General features: G+C 38.1%; 1 long non-coding RNA gene across 1 annotated transcript; it reads left to right on the top strand.

Moving 5' to 3' along the window:
• The first annotated feature begins 9,194 nt into the window (after positions 1 to 9,194).
• Positions 9,195 to 11,350, top strand: LOC127126834 (uncharacterized). The gene is made up of 3 exons (XR_007805116.1): positions 9,195 to 9,598; positions 10,441 to 10,948; positions 11,041 to 11,350. It is a non-coding gene; the product is annotated as an uncharacterized LOC127126834 (long non-coding RNA).
• Positions 11,351 to 11,774: the final 424 nt, after the last annotated feature.

The following is an 11,774-nucleotide window of genomic DNA, read 5'->3' as shown; positions in this document are numbered from 1 at the left end:
CCTTGGGTATTCTCAAGGTTGGTAGCATCAACTATCTGAGGAGTCTGAACCATAGGAAAACCCCATGGAAAAGTAGAATTCCCGACAGTAATAGGGGCGGCAAGATCTTGATGAGGAATAAAGGCACCCCATTAGCAAATTGAGAAACGGAGTTTGGGGGCATTCCCCATGGGTAGGAAGCAGCAAGCCTACTAGAAGCGGGAGTAAACATAGGCTAATTCACAACAGTCGATACCATAGTTTCCACAGGAGTTTCGATAGTGGCGATGATATCAGCAGTAGTAGTGGTCACCACAGCAGCACTGGTGACACTTACATTAGCAGGATTGATAAAGGTAGAAGCCCTCTGAGTTTGAAGATATTCCAGAATGGTCTCCATGTTTCCCTGGAAGAGATCCATTTTTCCATGGAATTGGGCAAGAGTTTCCTTGTCAGCAGCGTTGTTGGATTCGTAATCAGCCATGAGTTTGGATTTGTTTGCACAGGTATAATAGCGATGACAAGTCGTCGTAGTTGCTGTGAAAAGATGGATAGGGTAAGCATTTTGTTTTCTTGTTAGCAAAAATGCATGAATGTAGATATGGATGCAAAAAAGAAAATTTTTTGAGGGTGTCAGTGTGTCAGTGTGCATATATAGTCATACAGTTAGTAGGAGTAAGACAACAGAAGTATTTCAACAAAATATCTTTTATTCATTTGAAGAGCAAACAATACAAGTTATTACAACTTGAAATTCTACTCAATGAACTACAAGAAGATCAACCTTGATTCTTTTGAATACAACCCTACACACTAATACAAAATGAAAAATAACCCACAGAGTACTTTAAGGAAACATGTCAGCATACACCTTCTTCAGCAATCTAGGAAGGTCCTTAAGTGCATGGTAAACACATTTGACCAGGCATGCATGCCTTTCCTTCTACTACTGTGCATCCTTAACAAGGTTGTACAAAATGGTTGGGCCCGCTTAAGAGATCCCGTAGAAACACCTTCTTCTGATCCAGGAGAACCTGAAGGTGACGATTGTGAGTCTCCTAATAAGTGGATTCTTCCTTCAGTAGGTTCCTATCTTCCAAACTCTAGTGTGCTTGATCTCTCAGTACTCGAATCTCCTCAAACCTTTTATCGAGATCGCTCTGGTGTTGTGAAAGAGTTACTTCTAGTTGTTTGGCACGACTTTTCTCTTCCTTTAACCCCTTCCGACACTTCTCTAACTGGTCTTGCAGATTCTTGATCTGGTCTTGGTAATTAATCTCCAATTTGCATGTGCCGTATTGGGCTTCGGCTAATTGTTTCTTCTTGGATGAAGGGGTTTCATAAGTTCCCTTCAAGGCTTCCCCTACCTTTCTTCTTTTATTCTTCTCAATCTAAATGTCAGCGTCCGCTTTGTTGAATCGCTCTCTCTTCTGACTGAGGTTGATCTTCAAATCATCCTTCTCTGATGTGACTTTTCCCAGACTGGACTGGAGGTCAGCATTCTCTTTCTCCAACTTCCTGATAGTCTCTTTGAGACGATTCACTTCAGAAATGGTAGCAACAGGTGGTTCAATGGTCTTGAGACTCATGGAAGGTTCCCATGGGTACATCAACTTAATCATTTTATCTTTTGACTTAACCTAAGTAGAATATGGTACTGTCACGGTGCACATGTGTTTTCCCAATTCTTTCTTCCCAATACGCTGGATTTTACCCCAGGCTCTACGCACTTTCTTCATCATATCCGGATTCTCGACCCCTTCAGCTAAAATTAGTTCTTCCAATTGTCGATCTTCAGGTTTTTCCTTCAGTGGATACCCTAACTGACGAAGTGAGAGAACAGGGTTATAGTTTATCAACCCCCCTTTAGTATTGATGAGAGGAACATTTTGAAAATCTCCACAACGGAAGATAGGTTCCACCCCAACATAATCGTGGTTGTACCAGATGATGTCTTTAGCATCCAATGACATCAACCTCTGCGATCATTTCAGTTCCCCCACATTATCAGCAAATGGTCCTCTCTTTGGCAAGTGGATCATGATCCACTTGTGAAGTAGAGGAATGCAGCAGTTGATAGCTCCACCCTTCTTCATGTTTCTCTAATGGAAAGAGAAGAAAACATCAGTTAGTAGTGTAGGAACTGGATTCTGGGAGATGAAAATGGTGATGGCGACCTTGTCAATGAACCCTTCGACACTTGGGAATAGCACTAGACTTTAGATAAGCTATGCAAATCTAGCATAGAAGGCATCCCCATTGTTGGCAAATATCGTGGCTTTATCGAACAAGAAGTTAGACGAAAGGCCATTCGTATTACCCTTAACTTGGAAGCTAGAATCAAACAAATCCTTCTTCATGTGCAATGCTTGTGCTATCACAACAGAGTCTGGGAAGTTATCTTCATTCATGTAAGAAACTTGGTTCTTAACTGGAAGCTGGAGCAAGGGAGCAAACTCTTCCAGCGTGGGAGCTAAAAGAAAGTCCTGAAATGTGAAACAATGTAATGTGGGATCATAGAATTGTGCAAAATGAAAATAAATCATGTATCTTCTCTAGTAGCTAGGACCCCCAACAGATTACCATAAGATTTTTTGAAGGCTACCTTATAGTCATCAACCAAAAAGTCACTGAGCTTCCTTAGTTCATCAAACTTGGAGTCTCTTAACTTTTACTGATACGTGTTCCTTCTATTGGTCTTCCCCATAACTAAGTCGAGAATAGCAACTAACAACTGTTGGTCCCTGAAAAATGCAAATGTAACAAGAAAAATCAAACATTATGATACAATGATGCTATATGATGCACTGATAGTGAGATATCATAGAATCAGAGTTCCGACATATTTTGGAAAAACTGCATATTTTGTTTGTTGCAAGTTCAAAGGTTCGACATATACACACGAAAATGGGTATGAAGGGTCTTGGTTTCCTGCAAAAAAACCCAATATCCCTCTCACAGGTATGTACTATCCCCAAAGGGGGATCGTAAAAGGTTCCTAGAGTCAATGACCCATTTTGAGATGTCATTACCTTAGACGACTGACTCATCGAATAATGATGCTCCCAAAGAGGATATATTCTAGGTGTGACCTCTCGTGTCAACCATAACCGTAGAATAACTCCATAGAGGTCAAACACGACTCTAGTCATGTTACTATCTTGTGTTTGTACTCAAGCTCGGGTATAGAGTTTCTCTCTCATGTATCGTCACTCCAACCTAACAACAAAATGTACAGATGTCTAGAATAGGAGAATATAATAAGATAAATGGTGAATAATATAAAGCGAGTAAGGTATAAAGATAAATACCTAAAACTAGCGAGAGCAACTAAAACTAGGCTCGACTCCTTTTAGCGACTAGGGGGTATCCCAAGTAAAAGGACATCCCCAACAGAGTCGCCAACTGAAGCTAGCGGAAATATATCTGAACGCATCGCACGCTCGAACATTCAACATAGTCGCAATCGAACTTTATTTATTCCCGAAGGAAAGGGAAAACATCGATAAAACCCAAGGGGAAGAGATATGTTGGGTAAGGAAGTCGGTTATGCAAGGGGAAGGTATTAGCACCTCTAACGTCCATTGTACTCCATGGGAACCGTTTTGATTGTTCATGCTTGAATGGATGTCACATCTAAGGATCACTCGCAAAATAATAAGGGAAAAGGAAATAAATAGATAGATTACTCGGTGAGTATTAGGGAAAAAGAAGTGATTGATTGATAATGGAATATGAAGAGACTTGACAAATGATTGATAAGAATCAGACTGGAGTCTATGAATAAGGGCGAATGCTTTGGATAGCTAGGGCCTACGCCCCGTATGCAAAGTCACTCTAGACAAGGGTAGGAGAAACTCCATCTCATCACTCCTTATTACTTAAGGCTCATGGCTCATGATACTTCTCATAACTGACAAGTTGTTAGAGAAGAATCTTCATTGCTGCTCCTTGAGTTGATGTTGCTTTGTATGAAGAAGACTTGGTAGTTTACTCGATTCACATTGTACTAAAGTCTATGAATGAGGGTGAATAATTTGAATAGTTAGGGCCTATGCCTCGTACACAAAGTCACTCTAGAAAAGGGTAGGAGAAAATTCATCTCATCATTCCTTATTACTTAAGGCTCGTGTCATACAATTTGAATCGTATTTACCAAGTGTTGACCTTTGGTTTATCTTGTATAATTTGATGCTCTATGTGACTGAGATATCTTGAATGAAAGACTGGTCTTGAAGCTTGGAGATCCACAATGTTAGAATTAATCCTATCAAGTGATCAAGTGACTTTTGATCACTTGAATGGACTGTGAGGTTATACATGATCAAAGGATTTAATTGATCAAAATTGCTTTTGATCAACTTGAATCGTGGGGTTTGAGTTGATTTGAAACTTATGACTAATCCTAATCTAAGGGTTAGCATTGTTCACAAGCCATTCCTAAGGGAAACATGCATTTGTATGGTCACAACTTGATTTAAAACTAATTTAAATTCTAAGTCAAATTCTAGTCCTAAAGGAGCATGTCATGTTAATTAGATATTTCATGAACAAGTTGATTAAACTAGCTAAAATTCTAATTCAAAGTTTTAGTCCTAAGGGAACATACATTTCTATGACTAAAACAACAAAATAACCCCTAAGGACAAAATGGTCATTTCACATGAAATATCATTTAGGAACAAAATTTAAATTCTAACTAGAACCTAAAAATTGATTAAATCCTAAAATCTATTTTAACCTAATTGTTAGAAACTAAACTAATTTCTAAAATCAATTAAAACTAATTAATCCTAATTTTAGTCTAATTAAAATTCTAAGCTAAAATCTAATTAAACCTAAATTCTCTTTAGATCCTAAAATCTAGTTAAATCCTAAAAGTTTTGATTAACCTAAGTAAACATGATTAACAAATATAATCTTAATTAGATCTGGAAAAAAAAAATTAAAAAAGTAATTGAATTAAATAAATATGGGGGGTGTAGTTCTGAAACTGGATGTGGTCAGCGAATGGGCCTTAGGCCCAAGAATCTTTCTTGCAAACAAACAAAAAATTCAAGTTATTGCAGCAATAAGAGGAAAATTTTACCCTATACCCCTACAATTGTACCCATACCCCTACATTTAAATTTTTTTGACCAAAATACCCTCATATAAATAGGGTATATTTTCCCTTTCAAATTTTTTTTACCATTTTCGTTGAAGACTTCCGAAGAAGACAAATATTTGGCGTTTTTGCATTGTATACCGGAACACTTAAGAGTAAGTCTTCCGGTTTGGATAATTGTATACCGGAACACTTCTCTAAAGAGTTCCGGTTTGTTGTCTTTAAGGGACACTGAACCGGAAGTCTTTTAGAAAGTCTTCCGGTTTGTATACTTGTATACCGGAACACTTTCTTAAAGACTTCCGGTTTGGATGATGTATACCGGAACTCTTTAAGAAAGTGTTCCGGAAGGCTTTTTGTGTTTTTTACTAACCGAAACTCTTCTTTGAAGTGTTCCGGTACGTAATTTTTTTTTTTTTAATTTTAATTATTTTTTAAACATTATTTTTGCAGTGGTTCGAAGAAGAGGTGCAGATGGCCGGATTCCAGTCCGCACGTTAGACCGGGGTGCATCTTCATCTGCAGCTGCAGCTGAGCCGACTGGATATCCAGGAGGGCCGTACGCTACGTCTCTTTTGGTGAAGTACGAGCATCATGTTGCTCGACATATATGGTTCGGTGAGGTAAGTAAACGGGCTATATTTGAAAATGAATAATAGTTGAATATTTTATAATTTGTTTTCTAATATGTGTTTTAATTGTTTTTAGGAAAGAGGACCAAAGAAACAGTTGAAGGTTGCCGGACATGGACTGAAGTTGACTTCTAGGGATCCATTGGCTCTTCCACCACAGATGGAGAGTTGGGTATCTAGATCCGGTTTAGCTTCACTGCAGAGAACCAGTCTGAACAAGATAGACATAAATCTTGTCTCTGCATTTGTGGAAAGATGGCATCTAGAGACATCTTCATCTCACATGCCGTTTGGTGAAATGAGCATTACTTTAGATGATGTCGCATGTCTACTTCAGTTGCCCATTAGGGGTATCTTTTGGAGTCCTCAGGATGTGACTGAAGAGCTAGCTGTTGAACTTGCTGTTGACTACCTAGGAGTGTCACAGGGTCAGGCACAGTCACATGTTAGGAGCTGCAGGGGGTCGTATTACAAGTTGGAGTGGTTATATGATTTATTCGTACATCATAGGGCTGCTTCCAGCTGGGCATATGCGACTAGAGCATATTTATTGATGTTGGTGGGTTCCACCATATTTGCTGATAAGACCTTTACACTTGTAGAGGCACGATACCTCCTCCTGTTTAGGGACTTGGATGGATGTTCAGGATATAGTTGGGGAGCAGCTGCACTAGTTATCCTCTATCGATATCTTGGAGATGCGTCCATGTACAGTTGCAAACAGCTCGGTGGATATCCTACTCTCCTACAGGTATATAATTTAATTTTGTTAATTAAGTGTTGGATTCATTTTATAAAATATTATAACTTAATTTGTTTTATTTATTATGTTTTTATTTTGTAACAGTGTTGGATTCACGAGTATTTTCCAACTGTTGGAAAAAGAGGGGAGAATTGGAATCCTGCTGAAAACTGTGGTCTTCCCCGAGCGATGAGATGGTCGTATAGACAGGGAGTCCTGAAGGTCGATGATTTACGACCTATTTTGGACGAGCTGACACCTACCGACGTCATCTGGCGACCATTTGAGGATCATAGAGCATGGCGTGTATTTGATGAGATATGTCTTTACAGGGGCTGTTTGAAGTGGGGTGAAACAGTTGTTCCATACTTGCCTGATAGATGTTTACGTCAGTTCGGGTATAGGCAGTATGTTCCATCCCCACCTCTAGATTGTATGATGGCGACGGAAAGAAAGTGATGCACGGATTGCCTAAACAGACAAGTACAACATTATAGCGATTCACTATCAAGTAACCCATATCTGGTAGACTCATCCATTTTTCAGGTGGTTGTGAACCAAACGATTCTATCATCAAATATTCTCTCACAGCTGACAACCGATTAGAAAATAACTTGTCATACAAAGTTGACCTATCCTTGTCTATTATTTCCAACCCCAACTCTCTGCGAACCATTGGCCAACCATCCTCACCATATCCATGCAATGATGCAATGACTCTAAATCCACAATTACCATCTGATTCAACATTAACTACATCTTCAATGTATGACCTAATATGATTAGGAAATTGAACAATGAATTGTGGTTGCTTCTTTGATAATTTGATCTTCTTCTAAGTCTGTGATGGTTGAGATTGCCTTTGTGAAGATTGAGATGCCTTATCAACATACTCATGATACGAAGGGTCCCTATAAACATCATAATCTGCCTAAATGTAGGACTCGATTAATCCATGCTCCAACAAATTTATGCCTATGTGGAGTCAACCATGTGTCTTTCACATAATTAATAAATCCACTATAATCAACACATGCTTGCTCAAGTTGATGCAACCGCTGACCATACTCAACCTCATCACTAGCCCAGACAACTTCCATCCATAATGTGTCTATCGTCTTTTGCAGGTCATTCACCACATGTTGTTTGCATTTGGCACCAACGTTTTTGTTAATGTGAAATCTACAAAGCAAATTAATCGAGTTGGGAAACACAACTTCAATTGCTTTCATCAAAGCAAAATCTCTATCTGTCAAAATCACTTGTGGATACATGTCTTTCTTCACAAACAACTCTTTTAATTTCTCCAATACCCAGCAAAAATTCTCTGTTTGCTCAGACTCCATATACGCAAATCCAACAGCAAAAGTCAACTCAGTCGATGTCATGCGAACAATTTCAAACAAAGGTTGTCTATATTTGTTTGTCTTGTAGGTGATATCCATAACTAACACAATCGGAAATATATTCAACAACTTAACTGAATCAGGATGTGCCTAAAATATCTCTCTCACCACTTCCGAGTCATCCTTTTTTCTACTCCAATACACATATCCTGCATCCTCAATAAGCTTAAACAAATGTTGTATCTCACTCCTTGGACCTCTTATCTCTTTTTCTATCACACTCTTATGCTTGTATACTTGCGTAATCCGAATGACATTCTCAGGAAACTTGTCTTGCAAGGAAAGCAAAATGTTTCTAGGTGCTACATGTCTCTTTGCCAAATCAGCGACATGTTGCTTCTCATCTGTGGTCAACCTACCAATAAACGAATGACCTTCTAATCTATCAGGTAAACCATGATTATGTAACCCACATTTTACATCAATCTTCCAACCAGATCCATCTTTCGCCGGAGTCGACCTGATTTTAAATGGACATCCACATTTCTTGGATGCACTTTGGGTACCACTATCACTAATCTTGTGTTTCCCACCTTTATCACAACTAAATATTATTTTGTTACTTCTCCCTCTCTTCCCCGTTTCAGTATCTGAACGACTGATAATAACAGTTACTTTATTGTCGATTCCAACCTCTTTAATTCATCTGATAACCTCTTCTCGTGTACCAAATCTTTCCGTCGTCATAAACGCATCAGTAGTATCTACACATATTTTGGGAAGATTTTCCATTTCTGTAAAAAAAAAAAATTAAAAAAAAAAAAACGTACCGGAAGACTTAAAGAAAGACTTCCGGAACACACATAATACATACCGGAACACTTCTCCAAAGAGTTCCGGTATGCAAAATTTGTTCACCAGAACTCTTTTAAGAAGTGTTTCGGTTTTGAATTTTTTTTTATTTAAACCGGAACTCTTTCCTTAAGTGTTCCGGTTTGCTTTTTTGTGTGTTCCGGAAGTCATTCCTAAAGTCTTCCGGTTTGGAAAAATACATACCGGAAGTCTTTTTGCAGGAGTTCCGGTGCGAGGGGTGTAAAAGTGTAATTTTTGCAATTTTCAACTGAATGGTAAAAATGAAATGGTAAATTGGTTAAAACCAATTAACGATAAAATGAGAATTTTTAAATTTTTGTAGGGGTATGGGGTTAATTGTCGGGGTACAAGGTAAAATTTTCTAATGAGAGTGTATGGACCCGTTGGGGATGATGTCATTGAAGGTTGGTTGGGCCTAACTGATGCTGTGAGCCCAAAAGAAAAACTTGTCATTTCCAAAAACTCCAAATCGCGCCTTCAGTAATTGAATTTGAATGGCCTTTTGTTGTGCACCTTCAGTACCCACTGTCTCTGATCAGATGGTCGTCGCAGGCCACCGTGTGGAAATCTCTTCCGGCGGCGGTGGCCACCAAAACACAAACCAGATATCTCATTAGGATCGTGTTCAGCTTCTTAAACTGAATTCACTCTCAATTTCAAACAAAATTGGATCTAACATCAAAAATCAAATTAAATATCTCAAGAACCCTAGGGGTTTGATCACGAATTACATAGCAAGGCTCAAGACTCAGTGCACTAACTGTTAGGGCTTTGAGTCGCCCTAAGATAAGCTACAAGATGATGACATGGTTGTAGTGAAAGGGTGAGGATGGACCTACCTCCGAAGTTGTGGATCACTCCATCCAAATGTTGAATCGGAGAGGACGAAATAAGCGACGAAAAATCACTTGGTTAGCAGGTATGAACTTGTATATCTCTTCTTCTGCTTTCACTTCTTCTTCCAATAAACTTTTCTTCTTCTGAATTTTTGTGGTGCGATTGAGCTGAGAATGATGCAAGGTTGAGCTCGCTCTTCTTAAAGCTTCAATGGAGTTTGGTGTAGAGTTTTGAGTGAGACAGGGAGAGAAATGAGATTGAGAAAAACAGAGTGAGAGTAAAAATTCTCAGATTTGTGATTGCAATGTGTGTGCCTTCAATGATTGGCCATGATGAACTATTTAAGGGATTTTTTTGTAACAGAACCGGGCAGGTTATGTTAGTGTTAGGGAAGTTGGGGAAAGTTTATTATTAATGGTTTCGGTTAGTATAGTTCAGTTGCATTCTGTTATGAGGTTAGTTGTTAGTTAATTATGCTTTGCTAGGTTCAATTAATGAATATGTTCAATTAGGGTATTTGAATTAAGAAGTTAGGGATGTCAGTTAGTAGGTTAGTGATTAAAGTCCAAGATAGTTATGTGAATTGGTTAAGTTCAGTTAAGGTAGAAAAAGAAAAAGTGGATTAATCTTTTGTTGAACTACTAGTTGCTAAATTGATATTAGTGTAATTGCCAATATGATGCTCTGATTGTTATGGAGTTTGAGTCATGTCAAGGAGTTTGGTACTGTCATGAGATTTTGATCATTGAGATTATTTGTTGACATATGATTTTGTGTTGAGTTTGATTGTACTTGGACTGTCCATGCTATGCTTATTTTCCTATGTTTGTTTTGCACTAATTGAAATGGATTGAAAGATCATGATAATATTAGTTAACTGAGATGAAAGTATTCAACTAACACCAAAACTTATGGAAAATGCAGAATTAGTGAATGGATAGAAACTGGTGTGCTTGGGCTGCGAAATGAATGCAGTGTCATAAAACTGGAATGGGTTTGTTCATGAGTCCATTAAAGCCAATTGATAGCTATCAATTTATTGCATTGCTATGTTAATGGATTAGTCTGTTTGTTCTATTTTTCCCTGTTGGAGTTTGAAGGAAATCTGCATGTTGAGTTGTAACTTGTGGAATTGATGCTTGTTTGATGTTTAGCTCAATTTATGAACACACTGGCCTGCTGACTGATCAATGCATGCTGACTGTTACATGCTTGCTAGCTATGAAATGATGACCATGATATAGGGTCGAGCTTATGTAGCATCAACATGTGTTGATTACTGCAACGTATGGAATGCTCAGGACCTGATGCAAGTCAGGTATGTGCAAAATAATATGAATTGTTTTTGTTGCATATTGCTTAAGATATCATGGCTTGGTGGTGGAAAGTCAAGGTGTTGTGGTTTTGGTTGCTAGGCTTGCATTATTAAATGGTATGTATACTTATGTGATTTGCAATTTGGTGAATCATGAATGCATTGCTTATTGGCTTGAATGACATGATGAATTTAGTATGTTTTTGTAGGTATGACCATAGTTTCAAGGCAAGTTCCAAAACATGTCAAATTCACACATAAATGAGGTCTCTCATTCATGGAATCAATGACCATGGAACATCATTGAATGCAAGGATGATGAAGATGTAATCAGTTTTAGGGGATGAAAAGCATGTTCGTTGACTTTGGTCAACTGGTTAATGAAAAAGTCAACAGTTGACCAAAAGTCAACTTTTTCAAAACTTGTATTTTTTGTGTTTTCTTTTGTAAAATGATGTAAATGCCAATTTGTATGAATGAATGGACATTGATTTGAATAAAATGTTCTTTATGATGGAATGGAAACATGACTTATTTCAAAATGAAAGTTTGCTTTGCATGTTTATGTTAAGGCCATAACTTACCATGAAACTTTTGAATGAATTCATGGATTAAGAATGAACACTAAAACACTCAAATCAAAGGATCACGACTATGTGATGGCATAATGGGCCAAAGAATTATGAATCAAGGACAATAGACTATGCACCAACCACCAAGGCATTATGGACCAAAGAATGCACCAAGAGACTTATCAATGTGACCATGAAGCATAATGGAAACAATGAAATAAATGGACCAAGAATACCGAGGGGTATGAAGAAATGCAACAAAGGCTTGGATTGATGGGCTTGGATGCACATGACATGGATGAAATCTTGAACAAGGCTTTGGATGAGATTAATCCTCAAGTAGGTATGTCAAATGATCAGCTTGTTTGAAA

The sequence above is a fragment of the Lathyrus oleraceus genome, chromosome 3 (genome assembly GCF_024323335.1).
Source record: "Lathyrus oleraceus cultivar Zhongwan6 chromosome 3, CAAS_Psat_ZW6_1.0, whole genome shotgun sequence".
Lineage (NCBI taxonomy): Eukaryota > Viridiplantae > Streptophyta > Magnoliopsida > Fabales > Fabaceae > Lathyrus > Lathyrus oleraceus.
This window is presented reverse-complemented; position numbering and strand designations above follow the sequence as displayed.